The following is a 21,937-nucleotide window of genomic DNA, read 5'->3' on the forward strand; positions in this document are numbered from 1 at the left end:
GATTCCATCATCCATCCATACCCTCAGTCATACATCTAAACTAAACTAATAAGATTACAGCAGGGTTTGCAAAAATGAAAGTTGGAAAAAAGTTTTTACAAAATGGAGTGAGCGTTTTAAAATGGGGTTGAATTACAATATGGCAAAACAGTGAACAGAAGTTACAATATAGACAAGTGTAGTGGAATGGTGAACAGAAGTTACATTAATAAAGTGAACAATTAAAAACAATTTCATTTATCAGTTCTACAATCACCGCCATAACCTGATGTGATGGGTGTGCCCAGTGGCAGCATTGCCTTTGAGGGTGCTGCTACCCCCTGCTCATCCTGGCGGCGGTGCCTCCCCCTTACTGCCACCACAATGCCTGTCACCTTCAGTTCTGAGGGGTGACCCAGAAGGTGGTTTGTGTATCCCTCTCCCTACCCCCAGGAGCCATTGTACACCCTCTGTCACTCACTTCTGTTTTCAGGAGACAAGCGGGTCATGGGGTGGGGGGGATGCTATGCTGGAGATCCATCACCACTGAAGGAGCGGCAGCCTTGACCCTGCCTTGAAAGTTGCTGGGATGATGCTGATGTGCACTGGAGGAGAACTGGGGCTTGACTGAGTCCACAGACCATTTGGCCCACGCTGTGTTCCTGTAAAGCCTGTTCTGCAGTGCTGCAAATTGCACCTGTAAATCTTTGTAACATGTCTCCAGTGACTCAAGAGCATGAGCACCAGCCTCAGGCAGACTGGTAAGAAGCAGGGCTCAAACCCCAAATTGGTTGTGAGGTCTGTATGGAGATTTCACCACCCAAGAATCCAGTGTAAACGTTTCAGGCTCTGTAACAGCATTAACATGGAATGACAGACAGTTCCATTGGTTCATCCCATATATCTCGCCACACAGGTGAGCCAACCTTTGTGACAGATGGTTCCTTACACTCCCAACATGCTGTAAAAACTCCACGGCCCACATGGATCACAATAACTGGTATTCTGCATACAAAAGCCAGGGCTGGCGTTAGGGGGTAGCAACCAGGGCAGTTGCCTGGGTCCTAATTCCACAGGGGCCCATACCAGGCTACATTGCTTAGGCTTTGGCTTCAGCCCTGGGTGGTGGGGCTCAGGATCCTGGACTTCAGCCCCATGTGCTGGGACTTTAGCTTTCTGGCCTGGGCCTCAACGAGTCTAATGCTAACCTTGTTTGGTGGCCCCCCTGAAACCTGCTAGTGGACCCCAGCGAGCCCCCGACTCCTGGTTGAGAGCCACTGCCTTACACCATGAATCACAGCAATGTTCAGGTTACTGCAGTCCCAAAGGACCAGTCACTTCCTTAGGTCAATTGAATCTTACATCTTCTAACAAAGACAACATTTGTAGCCAGTCCTGTCATAACCTGTATTAAGATTTATTTAAAAGGAAATGAGAGTTGTTTACAAAGCTAAAGCAGGTTAAAGCAGATGCAGACAAGTTAGAGTCTTAAATTTCAAAAGGTAATGGAAGCTTCTATAATAAGCAAGCTCTACATATTCTTTAGGACTAACCCCGGCTAAGCAGCTGGGGATCTCTTGCTTATGCCTAGAAACTTTGCCCCCCAGAGTCCAAGCAGCATACAGATAATCAGTTCCTTCTGCATGGGGTTTTTCATCTCCTTCCTACCATGTGCTGTTAGTTGCAAACTCAGCTACTGGGAGGTCAAGAGCACAACAACAGTCTTGTGTTTTCTTTAACGTCCCATAATAGTCTATCTGGTGTTGATGGACCTTTCCTGCCAGGCAGAGTGTAAAGCATTCTGTTGCCAATCAGCACTTCACATAGGTAACATCTCTCTCCTGTGTGGTGATTTACAGAGCCAGAGAGGCTCACAATGCAACTAGTCAGATGTTAACCCAGGCAGCAACTCACAAGCATTCAATAAAGTACAAACACTAAACACATCCTTATGCTCACAGTCTGTATGAGGCATGTCTACTCATTTGGACTCACTGGGGAACCACAGAAAGAAACAAGATGTGCTGAGGCAAGAAGGCCCAGTCACAGAGCCCCTGGGGTCACGCTTCCCAAAAGCTAAAACTAGGCCCAGCCCATGAAAGGGGCACTCCCAGGAGAGACTGTATAAAGGCTGGAGCGTCAAATAACTTAGTTAACCTGAGAGAGCTGCCTTGGGAACAATGATAGGGAGAATCCCCAGAGTGACTCCTTTGATTCTGCTCTTCTCTGGCCTTGGTTCATAGAATCACAGAAGTGGAAGGGACCTCGAGAGGGAGCTAGTCCAGTCCCCTGCACTCAACGCAGGATGAAGTATTATCTAGACCAGGAGTGGCCAACCTGAGCCTGAGAAGGAGCCAGAATTTAGCAATGTACATTGCCAAAGAATCACAGTAATACATCAGCAGCCTCCCCATCAGCTCCCATCCATGGAAAGCCACAGTAATCAGCACCTCCCCCTCCCTCTTCGCACCTCCCGATCAGCTGTTAATGCTATGCAAGACACTCACGGGGGGGCGGGGAATGGAGCGAGGGCACTGCTGGCTCAGAGAAGGGAGCAGGAAGGGGTGGAGTGGGGGCAGGGCCTGTAGCTGAGTAGTGAGCACACCCAGCACATTGGAAAATTGGTGCCTGTAGCTCCAACCCCAGAGTTGGTACCTATACAAGGAGCTGCATATTAAATTCTAAAGAGCCACATGTTGGCCACCCCTGATCTAGACCATCTCTGAGAGGTGTTTGTCCAGCCTGCTCTTAAAAATCCCCAATGATGGAAATTCCACAACCTCCCTAGGCAATTTATTCCAGTACTTAACCATCCTGGACAGTTAGGGAGCTTTTCCTAATGTCCAACCTAAACTTTCCTTGCTGCAATTTAAGCCCATTGCTTCTTGTCCTGTCCTCAGAGGTTAAGAAGAGCAATGTTTCTCCTTCCTCCTTGAAATGAACTTTTATGTACTTGAAAGCTGATCATATCTTCTCCAGACTAAACAAACACAATTTTTTCCATCTTCCCTCATAGGTCATGTTCTCTAGACCTTTAATCATTTTTGTTGCTCTTCTCTGGACTTCCTCCAATTTTTCCACATCTTTCCTGAAATGTGGCACCTAGAACTGGATGCAGTACTCTAGCTGAGACCTAATCAGTACGGAGTAGAGCGGAAGAATTACTTCTCGTGTCTTGCTTACAACACTCCTGCTAATACATCTGAGAATTATACTTGCTTTTTTTGCAACAGTGTAACACTGTTGACTCATATTTAGCTTGTGATGTGCTGTGACTCCCAGATCCCTTTCCGCAGTACTTCTTCCTAGGCAGTCATTTCCTGTCTTGTATGTGTGCAACTGATTGTTCCTTCCTAAGTGGAGTACTTTGGGTTTGTCCTTATTGAATTTCATCCTATATACTTCAGACCATTTCTGCAGTTTGTCCAGATGATTTTGAATTTTAATTCTATCCTCCAAAGCACTTGCAACCCCTCCCAGCTTGGTATCGTCCACAAACTATAAGTGTACAGAGAGACTCTGCTACTGGGAGGGTTTCACTATGTCTCAGAGGGTTACACCCTGGTGAGAGGGGGCTACGCCTGTACTGGAATAAGGTCACTCTGTGCTTGGCAGAATCTAGAATGTCCACTACCAAAGAAAAATGCTGGGGGGAATCAACATGTGGAAAGGACAAAAACCCTGTCTGAATTCTCTGACATTGCCCTTCTTGCCCTGGCAGGCTATGGATTCTCCACATTTTGCCCCAAACCATCCCGTCCTCCCAGGGGGAAGGAAATGGCTGCAATGGATCTGGCTCAGGTAAGGGATTATCAGGGAGCTGGTGGTGGGTTCTGCTTGGAGGGAGAGGAGAAGTAAATGTATAGGAGGGTGGGATCTGCTAGAGGTAGTGGGAGGCAGGAACTATCTAGGGTGTGGAATGGGAGGGCGAAGGATGTGACAAAGCTCCTGAGACTTGTGTACTCTAGGGTGTGATGGGTTGTCACCCCGGGATGCAGTCTGGGGGGCTTCTGGGAACCGCTGTGCCCTCTAACTCTCAAGCTGGGCTGGCCCTTCTCACACTGCTTTACTGGAGATTCAACCAGCCTCTCCACGCCCTGTATCACCCAACAGGACAGCAGGTGGCGCCATACATCCAACTAAGCTACCTGAGTGCTTTACCTAAGCCACAGATAGATGACAACGCCAATTTCCCAGCGATAAGTGTTAGCAAACAGGTCAAAGCAGGTTACTTAGCAAATAACCAAAAACTCAAACTAAGCCTAACATACTGTCTGGATAAAATTTGAATTAGCTATTTCTCACCCTGACTGATGGTACAAGAAGTCCCCCAAGTTTCCATACACAAGCTAGAAATCCCTTTGCCCTGGGACCAACACTTTTTCCCAGTTCAGTCTTTGTTACTGAGATGTTTCCAGGACTTTTCTTGTGTGCGGAATGAGGCCAGGAGATGATGTCACACCCCACCTTATGTAGCTTTTCCATATGGCAGGAACCCTTTGTTCCAAACTCAGTTCCCAGTCCAGTTTGTGGAAGAATACAAAGATACCAAAATGGAGTTTAGTGTCATGTGGTATGGTCAAGTGCCCTAGTATGGCCTGCTGAGTCATAGTAGCCATGACTCCTAGGCTGGCTGAAACATTCACAGGAAGGCTAAACTCTTCCATGGTCCATTGTCTTTGTTGATGAGCCATCAACACTGTCTGGCTTCTTTGTTGTACCTGAAAGGCTCGTTGTGGGTGTTACCCAGAGTAAGCACATTTGAAAAACAGATACATAGTCAATATCCATAACTTCAGATGCGAACATGATACATACACATAAATAGGACAATCATATTCAGCAACTCATAACTTTTCAAATGATACTGAACATGACGCGTCTTGCACTAAATCCATCATAATTATGTCCTCATCATTTTATAATCATACCATTATGCTGAATGTGGAGTGTAGTGTCAGGGCCTAATTTTAAGGTGCAGGGATTGGGAATGGAACTTCCCCTCTTTGTGGAACAGGAAATAATCCTCCAACCAGGGCTGGGACAATTTCTCAGACTCCCAATGCTGGAGCCTGAATCTACTGACACTTCATTAGTTACCACCACCCCCAACCTTTGTGGCAACGACAAACTTTATCAGTGATGATTTTATATTCTGTTCCAGGCCATTGATAAGAATGTTAAATAGCACAGAGCCAAGAACCAATCCTTGTGGGAACCCGCTAGAAAGAACTCTACTCCACCATGGTTTCCCATTTACAATCATAGTTTTTAATCTATTTAATGTATGCTGTGTTTATTTTGTATCTTTCTAGTTTTCTAGTCAAAATGACGTGCCGAACCAAGTCATATGCCTTACAGAAGTCTTGGTATATTATATCAATACTATTAGCTGCAACCAAACTTTAGATCTCATCCAATAAGGATATCCAGTTAGTTTGATTGGATCTGTTGTCTCTGAACCTTTGTTAATTGGTCCTAATTATATTACCCTCCTTTAATTCTTTATTAATTAAATCCATATTTGCTGCTCTATTGTCTTGGCCAGTATTGATGTCAGACTGACACTCTTGTAATTAGCTGGGTCATCTCTTTTACACTTTTTAAATATTAGCACGGCATTAACTTTATTCCAGTCTTTTGGAATTTCCCCAGTGTTCCAAGTCCTAATTAAAATCAATATTAACAGTCCTCCACACTCCTCCACCAGGTTTTTCAAAACTCTTGGATACAAATTATCTGGACCTGCTTATTTAAACATGTCTATCTGTAATACCTGCTGTTTAACATCCTCATGAGTTATTGTTGGGATGGAAAGACTGTTGTCGTCAATATCTTATATGACTTAGGAGATCTCCATTAATTTAATTTATCTCCTAGAACTGGAAGGGACCTTGAAAGGTCATAGAGTCCAGCCCCCTGCCTTCACTAGCAGGACGAAGTACTGATTTTGCCCCAGATCCCTAAGTGGCCCCCTCAAGGATTGAACTAAACCTTGGGTTTAGCAGGCCAATGGTCAAACCACTAAGCTGTCCCTCCCCCCCATACATAATCTGTTTTTCTCCAAATGCAGGAGTGAAATATTTATTGAACACTTCTACCTCTTCTGCATTGTTTTTGTTAATTCTGCCATTTCCATCTAGTAATTTACCACTACCATTGTTAGGGATTATTTTTGTACTTAAAATACTTTTTAAAAACTTCCTTCTTATTTTCATTGGTTGATCATTGATTTCTGATAGCTTCTCTTACCAACTTTCTACAATTCTGACTTTCTAACTTCTATTCTTTGCTATTGACTTCCCGTTTCTTCCATATATTTAATTTGGAGAGTGTTGGGATTCCTACATCAGGGTGCAGAGACAGCCCCATCTCCTAGATCTAGCCCTGGCTAGTAGATATGTGATAAATGTGACGACCCTGCCTCCGTCTGTAGGCTGGGAGACGCAAAGGTTCTCTCTTTCTACCCTCTGATGCCTCCTGGCTGCTCTAAGCAAGGTGAGATGGGGTCTGTTAACATGTGCCTCCCGGAGCTTCCAATTACGTGGTGCTGCTGTTCCCTGAATAGTGGGGCTGTGAGTGTGGCAGCAGGTATTGAGTGTTGAACTCTTGCTTTTTCAGGGGCCGGTGACCTTTGAGGAGGTGGCTGTGTATTTCACCAGGGGAGAGGGGGCTCTGCTGGACCCCACTCAGAGAGCCCTGTACAGGGACGTCATGCAGGAGAACTATGAGACGGTGGTCTTGCTGGGTAAGGAGTCCTGTCCCCTGGGTTATTAGAAGCTGTGGGGTCTCTAAAGAACCTGAGTAGTAATAATTTTATATCTTTATTTGTCATACAAGTTTTGCAGCTTTCCTTGCCCCCCTTTTTTTGCCTAGTGTCATTTTTGGACATGTGCCTTTTTGGTGCCGTCAGTCATTTTAAAATTGCATTTAATGTATCCTTATTGGCTACATTAGTAACTATATTAATAACTGTAGCTTTCATGCCTTTTCCTTATTTTAAGAGGAAAATAGGCTTCCTGTGGAATTCTAAATTGAGTAATTAGGTGTATGACTCATGCATGTTTTGTGTGACAGTCAGATGAACTCTTTTAGGAGAGCGTGTAATGTTGCCATTCAGGGTCCCATGGGTGAAGGGATAAGAGAGCCGTGGGAGGGGTGGAGAAGAGGAGGGAGTAGATAATTCTAGGGTGCCAGGACATGGGGGAGTGTGTGTGCAGGGTTAGAGTTAAGAAGCAGCAGGGAGGTAGGAGAGATGACGAGAAAATACAAGAAGTTCCCAAGGTGCCGGGAGGTGGTGCTGGCTGAGAGTAATGGGAAGAAGGGGAGGGGAGTGTGGAGGAAGGCACCCAGGAAGTTGGCTGCATGGGTCAGTGGGAGAGAGGAGAGGTTTGGGGATCTAGAGCTGTGGAGAATCCCAGACCCTGGCCACCGATGCTGAGTCCTTGCTGTATCCTCCCTCCCATAGCAGGGCTGCTACCCAGGCACAAATGGGCACTTTGTTGATGATGTCACAGGGTGGTAATGTAACCTGTACAATTTTTACACCTATAAGATTATATATTGCGAAGGCCTTCACACCAGTTGGGTTTATCTCTATACGCCGATACAGTCTGTTCCCCAGTGTTCCATTTCCAGCTCTGATGCCTCGGAGAGTTTACCCCTGTCTCCCTTCCCAGCTCTGATTCTGCAGAGCCTTGCCTGTATCCCTGTTTCCGTTCCCCTCCAACAAAGATTAGACATTCGTGGGGCCTCATCTGGACTACTGTGTCCAGTTTTGGGCCCAACACTGTAAGAAGGATGTGGAAAAAATGGAAAGCATCCAGCGAAGGGCAACAAAAATGAGTAGGGGACTAGAACACATGACTTCTGAGGAGAGGCTGAGGGAACTGGGATTGTTTAGTCTGCAGAGGAGAAGAATGAGGGGGGATTTGATAGCTGCTTTCAACTACCTGAAGGGGGGTTCCGAAGAGGATGGATCTAGACTTTTCTCCATGGTAGCAGATGACAGACAAAGATTAATGGTTTCAAATTGCAGTGGGGGAGGTTTATGTTTATGTTGGATATTAGGAAACACTATTTCATTAGGAGAGTGGTGAAGCACTGGAATGAGTTCCCTCGGGAGGTGATGGAATCTCCTTCCATAGAAGTTTTTAAGGTCAGGCTTGACAAAGCCCTGGCTGAGATGATACAGGGTATGGCTACACTTGCAGCTGTACAGCGCTGTCACGGGAGCGCTCCCACGGCAGCACTTTGAAATGTGAGTGTAGTCGCGGCTCCAGCCAGCGCTAGGAGAGAGCTCTCCCAGCACTGCAGGTACTCCATGTAGCCCTGAGGATTAATCTGTTGGTCTGTATAAATATCTTTCTTATGAATTTAAGTATTTGATGTAATAGGCTTATAGATTTATATTAATGTAACCCTTCTGCCCCTCTGAATTGGCAGCAACAAGGGCCGCGTTCAGTATCCAGGGGTTCCATTTCAGTAACGCCATGCATAACTGGCTCGAGCCCCCACCCAGTGACCTGGGACACTTACATACCACACCCCCCTGGGCGCCTCTAGAAGGCAATACTTCCCCTCTCGCAAGCATGGAGTCTGAGTGTAGCAAAATCTTTTTAATAAAGGAAGGAAACAATGCGGCATCCCACTGGAGAAACACCACAAACAGGATTATAACACAAACCATAAACAAAAAAACCCTACCCCAGGTACGTTTGGCAATGTCAGGAGGAAGAATTCCGACTAATGCCTCCATTAAAAAGGTGAGGACAATTTACCATTAATCAGGCATCCGGCATATTGTCAGCTCCTGTCTACACTTCTATTGCCTCCACCTTCCACGATGACCTCATCTAACGTATCGATGTCACCTCATTTACGACTGGCTATTACATTAATATCGGTAGTATTATTTCTTTCAAACTGTAATGAAAAGGGATTCATCTCCGTATATTTCATTTTTAGTTTAAAGCATTTAGCATATAGAGAGTTAAAATCAGAACGCAGACAATTTGAAGTAACTTCCTCTGCCAGAGGTGTGAAAAACTCCCAAGATGCTGCTGGCACCACAGCAAAGTAAGTGTATTATCATAAATATCTCTCTTATAGAACTATGATATTTGTTGTGTAACTGTTGTAATCTTGAACTGTTTTAACATTTGCTTATATTTCAATGATTTAATAAAAAGATCTTTATGACTGTCATTCTGTCTCAGTGTAAGCTCCTGTCATATACACCGAAGTTCCTTTATAAACTCTGTGAAGCTCCTGATTCAGGGTTGAACTTTTTTTCTGATCAAACATATTGGTGAGCCAAACCCATACTAGCTAAGATCCAGTAATTATTATTAATATTATTAATCAATTACATTAATTAAATAAAAGTAAATTAAGTGGATAAATTACATCAACACTACTAAAAATACCCCAAATCAGGCTACATCCACCTCCCCGTGGGGATTAGCTTACAGTGCTGGGGTAGCCGTGGGCTCCCAGCACTGAGGCACTGTTTACACTGGCACTTGTACAGCGCTGCAACTTGCTGCACTCAAGGGGGTGTTTTTTCACACCGTGAGCAAGAAAGTTGCAGCGCTGTAAAGCGCCAATGTAGCCAAGCCTTAGTTGGAGATTGGTCCTGCTTTGAGTGTGTTGGTGGGACTGAGATGACCTCCCGAGATCCCTTCCAACCCTGATCATTCTATGATTCCAATTTCCTTTCCCCCTCCTGTATGACTCCATTTATAAAGTAATATTGTCAGCTATACCTTAACCAATCATTGTGCTGAAGTTTACTAACCAATTCTAACATATTGTGACGTAATTCTCTAACCCAGGCGTTTGACCACCTGTCAGAAGTGGTGTGCCGAGTCTTCATTTATTCACTCTAATTTAAGGTTTCACGTGCCCAGTAATACATTCTAACATTTTTAGAAGGTCTCTTTCTATAAGTCTATTAATACATAATTAAACTATTGTATGTAAAGTCAATAAGGTTTTTAAAATGTTTAAGAAGCTTCATTTAAAATTAAATTAAAATGCAGAGCCCCCCTGACCGGTGGCCAGGACCTGGGCACTGTGAGTGCCACTGAAAATCAGCTCGTGTGCTGCCATAGGTTGCCTACTCCTGCTGTAACCAGTTATAAACCACTACCCTAATGAACATACACCGAGCAACATTAATTATACAGGAGAGAGAAACAATTAGAGAACCAGACTGATTAACAAAGTAAGAGTGGGGGCCATAAAGATAAAGCAATACAGAAATGAGGGTTTCACAACCACAACCACTGGTAAGTGTTTTCTTGCCAGACAGGGTGCTATCAAATTAAGGTTTCTTAAACCATCTTAAGATCCGGAGAGGATTGTCTTCCTAACAGCCCAATAGCACCTTATTTCAGTGTGACTGGTTTGGGATGTGCGGATATGACCCTTCACTTCCCAGCTTATGGCTGCCCTGCTGCTTAGCCAAAGGCCTTAGCCTAAGAAAAAGGCCCCAGACTATCCTAGTGAGAGGAGGCCCATACACAGGCAGACTGTGATTTTGATTCTTTGTTTTTATACCCCTGTAAGTAGCTACATGATAGAAATACACCTAAGTTCTTAAAGTATAGGCTTTACAGGCAGGTCTGAATATCTCTATTCTAACAGTGGGTTCTACCCCTTCACCCATTCTGTGTCTGTCTCGTCTATTCAGATTATAAATTCTTGAGGGCATGGGCCATTTACTGTTGTCTGTTTGCACTTTGCCTAGCACAATGGGGGCCCACTGTTAGCTGGCCCTTAGGCACTAAGATAATGAATATGATTTATAATAATGACGACTCTCCTGGCACTTTGAGCCAAGGAAGCTGGCCTTGGGCTGTTACTGCTTAAAAATGAGCTGGGGTTGAAACCATGGAATATTTTTTGTGACAAATATCCCACAAATTCCACTGACAAAATGAAAAAATAGTAACTAGGAGAGGTATTTTATCCGCTTCCTTATGGTAATAGGATGACTGTATACCACATCTGCTCCTTTGCTCTGATTACAATAATGTCAATAGCTGACCCAACCCATGTGTGCCCTTTGGGATGTCCCATAATTAATCATCAAACATTAAATACTCATGATTTACATCACTTGTTTATTAATAATTCCAATATGTTAATGCATCCAACTGCTGAGATACTGCATAGCAACCTAATTGCTAAAGCCCGCCCCAAACTTCCTTCTTTCAGAATCCTGTTTCGTATTGCACCTGTTTGTGGTTCCTTGTTAGTCTCTCAAAATTGGGGTGCAAAAATCTGACCTGGGATTGTCTCCTTAGGCCTCTTCAGGTAAATCCCAGACTTCAGCATAACTTCTACCACAAAGCCTCCACATAATAGAATGCCCTTAACTGTAGCAAGCTTAGGCTATTGTGATACAGCATGGCCAGAGGGCAGCAGGAGAGGGTTAGAAGGGAGCCTTATTCCGTGTAAGGGGAAGAAAGTTTGCTATAGATTAACTAGAGCACCTGACGCCAATTAGAGCACCTGCAGTAGTCACATGATAAAAACCCATGCTTCAATCAGACAGTGTGGGAGTTGGAGCAGAGAACAGTTTGAAGGGAAGCAGAGGACAGTTTGGAGAAGTGCTGCGGTAGGCTGAGAAGTCCTAGACCCTTGGTAAGGGGCACCTGGCTTGTGCAGAGGGAGGGCAGGAAGCCCCCCACAAACTGAAGGGCAGGAGAGGAAAGTAGCCCAGGGGAAGGAACCATCAGTTCAAGTGGTTCACCACTATCCTCAGGTCCCCTGGGCTGGAACCTGGAGTAGAGGGCAGGCCCAAGTCCCTCCCTCTCCACTCCCCTCCTCTAGGAACAAGTGGGGCAACAATAATCCATTTAGGGCAACAAAGAAATGCACCCTGACCCCCCCCCCCAAGAAGAGAAAAGGTGAGAATAATAATAGTGCCGGCAATCTTGCCAGCACACGTGGTGTCAGGGGTGGGATTGCGGCACTAAGGACTTAACCAGGGTTAGAACCAAACGCCTCCCATCCTTAAGATGGACAATGTATCAAAGCCTTAATACACAAACCGTGGCCAGCAGAGAGGCTTATCCGGGTCCAGCAGCCGTTCAAACAGGCGGCGACTTGGATGCAGCAGGAGACTAATCATCTGTTGATGAGTCAGGCTGCCCAGGACTGGGCCTGCTGAAAGATGTGAACCAGATGAAAGGCTTATGGATACTGAACCGCAGCTGTGAAAGGGACCCGGACCATCGGCCAGCCCATTGCTACAGATAAGATGACACGGGAGATATTGTGAGGCGTACCTCTGGTTTTGAAAGAGCAGCTGGGGAGGCCTGGCCCCCGAGATCAGTGGTCCTGTATCCTCACCCATTCTGTGTAGGGAGGCCAGGAGATTACTATGATATGGCCCGCAGAGACTGCAAGCAGATTATCCCCACTAAGGCAGAGATCCTGGCCAGATCCGGCAGTTAACGCACGGCATTAGAGGCAAGCCAGAGGTTCCGTGAGTGGCAGTATACAGAGGGCCAGCCATTGCCTACAGATAATGACACGGGAGGATGATGTGGAGGCGTACCTCCTGGCTTTTGAAAGAGCAGCCCTGCGGGAGGCCTGGCCCCGAGATCAGTGGTCTGGTATCCTCACCCCATTCCTGTGTAGGGAGGCCCAGGAGATCTACTATGATATGGCCGCAGAGACTGCAGCAGATTATCCCCAGCTGAAGGCAGAGATCCTGGCCAGATCCGGAGTAACGACGGCATTGCAAGCCCAGAGGTTCCGTGAGTGGCAGTATACAGAAGACAAGACACCTCAATCACAGTTGTTTGACCTGATTCACCTGACCCAGAAATGGCTGCGCCCTGAGGCCCTCAGTTCTGAAAAGATGATGGAGGTCCTGATACTGGACTGGTATATGAGGGGGCTAGCACCAGGCCTCTGGGCTTGAGTTGGCCAGAACGATCCCTCCACCTATGACGAGTCGGTCTCCCTCGTGGAAAGACAGCTGGCAGCAAGTGAACTGTTCCAGACCCTAGGCAGGGAGACACGGCAATCCAGGAAGCCAAACCCAAACCCAAGGCCCCAGACTGTCGAGAACTACAGGAGAACTGTAACAGGGAGGAACAACACTGAGGAATGGCCCAAGGCCAAGAAGGGACGTGGGTGGTTGGGAAGAGAGGTGGGGGGCCAGCCGAATAGCCCCAGGCAGAGGGTGACAACCCGAATAAGCGGGCGGTGTTATGAGTGTGGAGAATTGGGGCATCTAGCAGCCCAATGTCCCAACAGGGAAGAACCTATGCAGTGTAATCTGGGGAATTATTGGGAGCAATGTGGCCTAATCGGCTTGGTAGGGGTCACAATGACTATGTGCTCAAACAAAATCTCTTGTACAGGATAGAGCAAATACGAGGGGAAGAAGTGGAGCAACTCTTAGTCCCATGGAAACACACAAGGTCAGTACTGGAGTTAGCTCACACTCATCTATTTGGGGGACGTCTAGAAGTAGACTAGACACTGGATAGAGTCCTAAGAAGGTTTTATTGGCCAGGGATACGTGCAGAAGTCCAGTGCTATAGTGCCTCCTGCCCTGAATGCCAGTCACAGAGCCCCCGACCTTACTTGCGGGCCCCATTAGTACCTTTTCCTATTATTGAAGTCCCTTTCGAGAGGATAGCCATGGACATAGTAGGCCCACTGGAAAGATCGGCATGGGGCCACCGAAAGGTACTAGTCATCCTTGACTACACCACGTGATATCCAGAAGCCATTCCTTTAAGAAACCCCACATCCAAGGCAATAGCAAAAGAACTATTACAGGTTTTTGCCAGAGTGGGCATCCCTAAGGAGATCCTGAGAGACCCAGGAACCCCTTTCATGTCAAAATTAATGAAGGACTTATGTGCCCTACTCCGCATCCAGGCCATACGGACCTCAGTCTAGCATCCACAAACAGAGGGACTGGTTGAGCGGTTTAATCATACCCTTAAAAGTATGATCCGGAAGGTGGTAGCACAGGACAGAAAAGACGGGATACCCTTCTACCGTATCTAATGTTTGCTATACGGGAAGTCCCCCAGGCGTCCACTGGTTTCTCACCCTTTGAACTACTGTACGGACGCCACCCATGCGGGATATTCAATATCGCCAAGGAAGATTGGGAAGAACAACCCAGCCCAAGAAAGAAAGTCATTGAGCACGTGACACAGATGAGAGAGCGAATAACTTGAGTAACTCCTATAGTACAAGAACATTTGGAAAAAGCACAAGAGGCCCAACGGACATATTACAACCGTCAGGCGAAAGTACGGAGATTTCAGCCGGGGAAACGGGTGATGGTGCTCAGCGCCAACGCGAAAGCATCGGAGCCAGCTGGATGGACCATACGAATAGTGGAGCCAGGGAAGGTGACTATCAGCGATAGACAAGCCAGACCGCTGAAAGCCAGAGCAATCTAACTCATCCACCCCTTACGAAACGCATAGTAGGCTATTACACTACTGCGTATGGCGAGTTACAATCATTCGCTTGGGGATATATCGAGTTCTCATCCTAAACGCAGACTATATCAACCCCCAAGCTGCGCTTGATCGATTCCAACTCTCCAACCCCAGCACGGAGCTTCCGGAATCGACAGGAGCCGCATCACGCGTCTGTGAGGACGGTGAGCTAATTCGATCTTAGAATTCAGCTTCAGCCTACGTATACGTAGCTACAGTGCATATCTAACGATTCGTTATTTTTTCCCCGTTAGTGTAGACTAGCCCTGGAGACGTCGTCATGTTCACAGGAGACTCGCCACAGATACCACAGGGGCAGTAAAGATATTCAGATTAACCCCGAACAACGAACAGAGGCATGAGATGATCCACCGAACCAGGACGACTCGTTCTGTACACAATCTGGCTATACGACACGGTCCAACTCATATTGCTCACGCAGCTCTGGAGTGAAGGTGACGATCTAGACCGTACGAGTACCGGAAGGTAAGAGGAGAAATTAGGACAGGATGAAGAAGATGCCGGAACTCGGCGGTTATGAAGATCCCACACTCAGTGTCCAGCTAGTCATCCTAGCCTCAAGCCTGATGCACCTGAGTTTTGCACCGACTTCCGAAATTGAAGAAGGATCCCATTCAATGCCCTCCGATACACCATGTGACGAGCTACGTTGATCATTGGCCAAGGCCCAAATACTCTAACACCTGGATTGACCAAGGTATATTGGCAAATTCCCCTGCCAAGAACTGCCAAGAAAAGACTGGCTTTTCTAGCCGATGCCCTTTTCATACACTATCCTCCCTTTCGGACTCCATGGGGCCCCTGCAACATTCCAACGACTTATGGATAAGTTACTGCGACCCCATGCCAAGTATGCCGTCGCCTATCTAGACGACATAGTCATCCATAGCCCTGACTGGGAAACGCACCTAGGAAAAGTAGAAGCAGTGCTGGACACCCTGTGGAAGGCTGGCCTCCCTGCTAACCTTCTCAAGTGCATGATAGGACTAGCTGAGGCCAGATGCCTTGGGTATGTAGTAGGGAAAGGTTTGGTGAAACCTCAGTGGAACAAAGTGGAGGCGATACAAGGTTGGCCTCGACCAGTCCGCAAAAAGCAAGTCAGAGCATTTCTAGGGATAGTAGGATACTATCGGAGATTCATCCCTCATTTCGCCACAAGAGCAGGGCCATTGATGGATCTGATAAAAGCTCGGGGCCTCGAGATAGTAAAGTGAACTGATGGGACAGAAGAAGCATTTGCAGATTGAAGGACAGTCCTATGCTGCCATCCAGTACTCATAGCCCCAGACTTCGAGACGGAATTCATCCTACAAACAGATGCCTCGGAGGTAGGGCTAGGAGCCGTCCTTTCACAGATGGTAGGGGAGGAGGAACACCCAATGTTGTTCCTCAGCCGGAAACTCCTCCCCAGGGAACAAAAGTATGCTGTCGTTGAAAAGGAATGTCTGGCGGTAAAATGGGCTATGGAGACTCTCCGCTACTATCTGCTGGGGCGGCAGTTTACCCTCGTGACAGACCACGCCCCACCCCAGTGGATGTACAGAAACAAGGAGAAGAATGCAAGAGTGACTAGATGGTTCTTATCCCTGCAGCCCTTCCATTTCCAGGTACAGCATAGAGCTGGAAGCCAACATGGCAACGCTGATGGCCTATCGTGACAACACGGCCTCTCGTCCCAAGTAACCCAACCCCATGGTGTTGAGCGGGGAGGGATATGTGATACAGCATGGCCAGAGGGCAGCAGGAAAGGGTTAGAAGGGAGCTTTATTCCCTGTAAGGGGAAGAAAGTTTGCTATAGATTAACTAGAGCACCTGAAGCCAATTAGAGCACCTGCAGTCAGTCACATGATAAAAACCCATGCTTCAATTAGACAGTGTGGGAGTTGGAACAGAGAACAATTTGAAGGAGTTGGAGCAGAAAGGACTGCTGTTGGAGCAGAGAACAGTTTGAAGGGAAGCAGAGGACAGTTTGGAGAAGTGCTGCGGTGGGCTAAGAAGTCCTAGACTCTAGGTAAGGGGCACTTGGCTTGTACAGAGGGAGGGCAGGAAGCCCCCCACAAGCTGAAGGGCAGGAGAGGAAAGTAGCCCAGGGGAAGGAACCGTCAGTTCAAGTGGTTCGCCATTATCCTCAGGGCCCCTGAGCTGGGACCTGGAGTAGAGGGTGGGCCCAGGTCCCTCCCTCTCCACTCCCCTCCTCTAGGACACTAGTGGGACAATTAATATTCCAATTTAGGGGTAAGAAATGGCGCCCTGAACCCCGCTCCCCTCAAAGAAGAGAAAAGTGCGAGACCCATCATAATAGTGCCGGCAATTTGCCACACTATGTTTACACCACCACAGTCAGTCGACCTACGCTACGCAACTCCAGGTACCTGAATAATGTAGCTGGAATCAGCGTACCTTACATCAAGTTACTGCAGGGTCTACACTGGGGGGGGGTCGACGGGAGAAAATCCCACATTGACTTACTTTACTCTTCTCATCTGGGTAAAGTTCAGGAGTGGACTGGAGACCGATCTGCAGTTGATTTAGCGGGTGTTTACTAAATCGTATCGCTAAATCAACCACAAGTAGATCGATCTCAGAGCATTGATCCTGACTGTAGTGTAGACCTGCCCTTCATAACCCATTTATTTATATTCACCTCCTTGCCCCTCAACCCATGTTTCAAGCTAATAAGCAATACTCCGATGATGACGTTTTCTCTATAGTGCAGGAGTAGGTAGGCAACCTATGGCCCCTATGGTGCTGATTTTCAGTGGCACTCACACTGCCTGGGTCCTGGCCACTGGTCTGGGGGGCTCTGCATTTTAATTTAATTTTAAATGAAACTTGTTAAACATTTTAAAAACCTTCTTTACTTCACATACAACAATAGTTTAGTTATATATTATAGACTTATAGGAAGAGACCTCCTGAAAACGTTAAAATATATTATGGGCATGCGGAACCTTAAATTAGAGTGAATAAATGAAGGCTCGGCACAGCACTTCTGAAAGGTTGCCGACCCCTGCTCAGGTGAGTATAAAATTGCCCACAAGACATGGTGGTCATAGATCATAAACTCAAGTCAGGGTCACCAGGAGTGGGAGTTTGGTGAGAGTCTTGTCCCCCCTCTCCCCATCAGCCACAAGTGGTCTTCCCTCCAGGCTCCTTGGATCTCTGAGCCTGTCCCTCCTGAGGTTGCGTGGCCCAGTTCTTGTTTCCTACATTCTCCTTTTCTTTAAGAATTAGAGGCTGTTGCTCCTGAACTTTAGCATTTAATTCCCCACCCTTCTCCACACACTGGGGGAGTTTAATTCTCCCTCCCATTCAACCTGAGTCAGTAGATTTCCTAATTCTCCAAAATGTGCTTTTGCAATGTCACAGTTCAGGGGTAGCTAAGCCTTTGACCTGCCTCAATGTTCTGCTCAAAGAATCCCCTTTCAAGTATCAGGCCTCTAGCCAGCCCTCTCTATGGGTAGGGACCCACATGCCTCTCCTTTTTGACCAGAGTTTGAGGATTGCAGCTTGTCCTCCACTGTTCAAAACTGGACAATGTCAGTTCCTGTGCTTTGCTTTCTCTCAAGGGCTGTGAGCATTGTGTGTGTGATTAGATGGAATTTGGTGATATTTCTATGATGCCCAATAACACACCCCAGTGTTCCCTCTGTGGTTGGTATTGCTACTGGTTATAAAGAGAGGAGACATGAGGTTGTTTTGTCATGTACGCTGTCACGGGATATATGAATGGTCATTAAAGGACTGGCTGGGACCCAACCTACATCAGTGGGAATTCCCTACAGAGACAAGGATAATTCACCTGTCCATGGAGGATCTCCGCTTGGCTGAGTGAAGCATACATGGACTCGTTATAATTTTTGGAGCAGGAAAAACTAGGCTCACGAGGCGCAGGAGCTTCTACCAGAGTGAAGACAAATGGACAGGCACAGTGAAGGAACCAAACTGTTTTCTATCAGCAGTCCTATCTCAAGGGCATTGGCCAGTATGGAACTATATTGTCTTCTTCACATCCTCTGTCCTAATCTAAGGACTTCCCAATGCTCAGCTGACTAATAAGCTCTGCTATGTTTTAAGTTTTGCCCAGTATCACAGCAAAAATTTGCTCTGTGCATTGACTGAGAACAGTCACTGAACAGAAGTGTAGTTCAGCTGGACCTGCTGGCATCACTCATAGGTTGAAATAGGAGTGTTGAAGCGAGAGGCTCAGCCTCTCAGGTGTTGAAGCTACGATGGTCTATCCTTGTGGAAGAGTGGGAGCCCTTGGGAGCACCTTCTAAAGACTGTTTGAAAAGCCAAGGCATTGCACAGATCCTTGGATCTATAACTGTGTGCTTTATGGGGAAAAGATAAAAAAAAAAAATACAGAAATGAAAGATTTCACAACCAGTGATAAGTGATTTCTTGCCAGGCAGAATGCTATCAAACTAAGGTTTCTTAAACCATCTTAAGATTTTTTCTTTATCTGGTGGTAATGAGCATGATACAGACAGGATCGTGTTCCTAACAGCCTGTTCATAAAACAGATAGTTTAGGGTTAATGCCTTTTTACCTGTAAAGGTTAAGAAGTTCACCTAGCCTAGCTGACACCTGACTAGAGGAACCAATAAGGGAAGAAATATGTTTCAAAAGGAAGGAGGGAATTTTCCTTTGTTTAGAGTCTGTTTCAGTTTCAAGCCAGAGTGAAAAAGATCAAGGAACCAGCCTCTTATCAGAGTAGTAAGTTTTAGAAAGGAATAAATAGGTTTATATTTATTTTCTTTTGTAATTGTCTTTGTGCAATTAGGGAATTATCAGATTGGGTATTCTTGTGTGTATTAAGGTTTTGCCCAGGAAACATCCTGCTGTTTTAAATCTATTGTCTGTGAGATTAGCTGTACGCTGTCTCCCAGAGGGTTTTTTTTTCTTTCTTTTACCTTTCTTTTCTTAATTCAAAGCCTTCTCTTTTTAAGAATCTGATTGATTTTTTCCCTTTTTTTTAGATCCAAGGGAATTGGATCTGGAGTCACCAGGGGTTGGTGAGGGGGAGCAAGGGTGGGGAAGGAGTATTTCTTCCTTGTTTTGAGATCCAAGGGAATTGGATCTGGACTCACCAGGAATTGGTGGAATCTCTCAAGGCTACTCCCAGGGAGGGGAAGGTTTGGGGGAAGAGAGTTTTCTAGCTACTCAGAAATCTGGATGTGGCAGCGATCTAAATAGCTACCAGATCTAAGCTGGTAGTTAAGCTTAGAGGTGTTCATGCAGGTTCCCACATCTGTACCTAAAGTTCTAGAGTGGGGTGAGACGTATGACACAGCCCAAATAGCACCTTAGTTCAGTGTGACTGGTTTGGATGTGAGGATGTGACCTTTGCTTTCCCAGCTTTTGGCTGCCCCTGCTGCTTAGCCAAAGGCCTTAGCCTAAGAACAGGCCTCAGACTATCCTAGTGAGAGAAGGCCCATACACTGGCGGACTGTGATTTTGATTCTTTGTTTTTATACCCCTGTAAATAGCTAAGTGATAAAAATACACCTAAGTTCTTAAAGTATAGGCTTTACAGGCAGGCTGAATATCTCTATTCTAACAGAGGGTTCTACCCCTCCCTCATTCTTTGTCTGTCTTGTCTATTTAGATTGTAAATTCTTCAGGGAAGGGCCATCTACTATTCTCTGTTTGTACTTTGCCTAGCACAATGAGGAGCAGTGTTAGTTGGTTCCTAGGCACTCAGGTAATGCATAATGATTTATTATAATAATAACAATCTTCTGCCACCTTGAGCCAAGGAAGCTGGCCTGGGATGTTACTGCTTAAAAATGAGGGGGGGGGCTGGGTTAAAACCATGGAATATTCTTTGTGAAAAGTATCCGACAAATTCCCACTGACCTCCTTGTTTCTTTGCTTTGAGCAGGGTTTCCAATTTCCAAACCTAATGTGATCTCGCAGCTGGAACGAGGGGAGGAGCCATGGGTCCAGACCTCAATGGCTCTGAGAAAGAAGTGTCCCAGAGAGCTGCTAGCACAGTGAGGAATTGGTTAACCGCTCAAAAAACTGTTGGGAATGCAGGAACAACATTTGGGATGCCCTACAAAGACCCTCTGACTCTCCAAGTTCCAGGATCTGTTCCTGCAGTTGTCGAATCATTATGGCAGATGTCACTCATGGCTTCCCTCCTACTCTGACTGACAACTGGCAGCAGGGTCCTTCCCTGATCTTGCTTTCCCCTGAGTGTTCTGATGAGATGCAGACCGAAAACTGTTCCCTTCCTTTGTCTCCGGGAAGGGTTGGAAAAATCACGCTCCTGATATAGATTTGATCTCTCCCAACATATTATTGGTTTTGTTCACCCCTTTTCCCTTCCTCTCTCTGAGATTTCCTTTTTTCTGGTGCATGGAGAGACCTATGTTCTGGATTCTCTCTGTTTCCCGCACGTGGATTAGGATGGCTGAAGTGAAATGAGGAGGAGAAACCTCCTTCGAAGAAAGATGCTAATCACGTAGAACCACATGGAACATTATCAGGAAGATCCAAAGGGAATGTTTCCGGGAGTTGTGCACTTCCAGAAAAAGCAAAAGCCTGTGAGACTCAGGAGTGGCTAGAGGAAAACTTCAGTAGCCTCTCAAATCTTATCACAAGTGAGAGAATCAACTTGAAACAGACACACTACAGATGCCACGAGTGCAGGAACAGCTTCAGTCGGAGCTCAGACCTTATCACACATCAGACAATCCACACAGGGGAAATGCCCTATATATGCTCTGAGTGTGGGAAAAGCTTCAATCGGAGCTCAAACCTTATCACACATTGGAGAATCCACACAGGAGAGATGCTTTACACATGCTCTGAGTGCGGGAAAAGCTTCAGTCGGCAATCAAACCTGATCACACATCAGAAGATCCACACAGATGAGACACTCTACACATGCTCTGAGTGTGGGAAAAACTTCAGTTGGCGCTCAAACCTTATCAGACATCAGAGAATCCACACACGAGAGACACCGTACACATGCTCTGTGTGTGGGAAAAGCTTCAATCAGAGCTCAAACCTTATGAGACATTCGAGAATCCACACAAGAGAGACGCCCTACACATGCTCTGAGTGTGGGAAAAGCTTTAATCGGCACTCACAGCTTATCACACATCAGACAATCCACACAGGTGAGACACTCTACACATGCTCTGAGTGTGGGAAAAATTTCAGTCGGTGCTCACACCTTATCACACATCAGAGAATCCACACAGGAGAGAAACCTTACACATGCTCCAAGTGTGGTAAAAACTTCAATCAGCGCTCACACCTTATCACACATCAGAGAATCCACACAGGAGAGAAGCCCTCTACATGCTGTGTGTGTGGGAAAAGCTTCAATGATAGCTCAGGCCTTATTAGACATCAGAAAATCCATATCAGAGAGAATTGTAATAAATCCCTTGACTAGGGCTGGCCAAAGATTTTTTTTTTTTAATCACATT

The 21,937-nt window shown here is 46.2% G+C and overlaps 2 protein-coding genes and 1 pseudogene across 2 annotated transcripts in view; all 3 read left to right on the top strand.

The window, feature by feature from the left end:
- LOC116824027 (uncharacterized) overlaps positions 1-21,937 on the top strand; it is a 124,465-nt gene that overhangs the window by 102,230 nt on the left and 298 nt on the right. The gene's annotated exons all lie outside the window — the stretch shown is intronic.
- Positions 1-21,937, top strand: part of LOC116818948 (uncharacterized) — a 791,372-nt gene that overhangs the window by 4,932 nt on the left and 764,503 nt on the right.
- On the top strand, positions 1,269-21,928 carry LOC116823556 (uncharacterized; annotated as a pseudogene).

Source organism: Chelonoidis abingdonii, chromosome 11 (genome assembly GCF_003597395.2).
Source record: "Chelonoidis abingdonii isolate Lonesome George chromosome 11, CheloAbing_2.0, whole genome shotgun sequence".
Lineage (NCBI taxonomy): Eukaryota > Metazoa > Chordata > Testudines > Testudinidae > Chelonoidis > Chelonoidis abingdonii.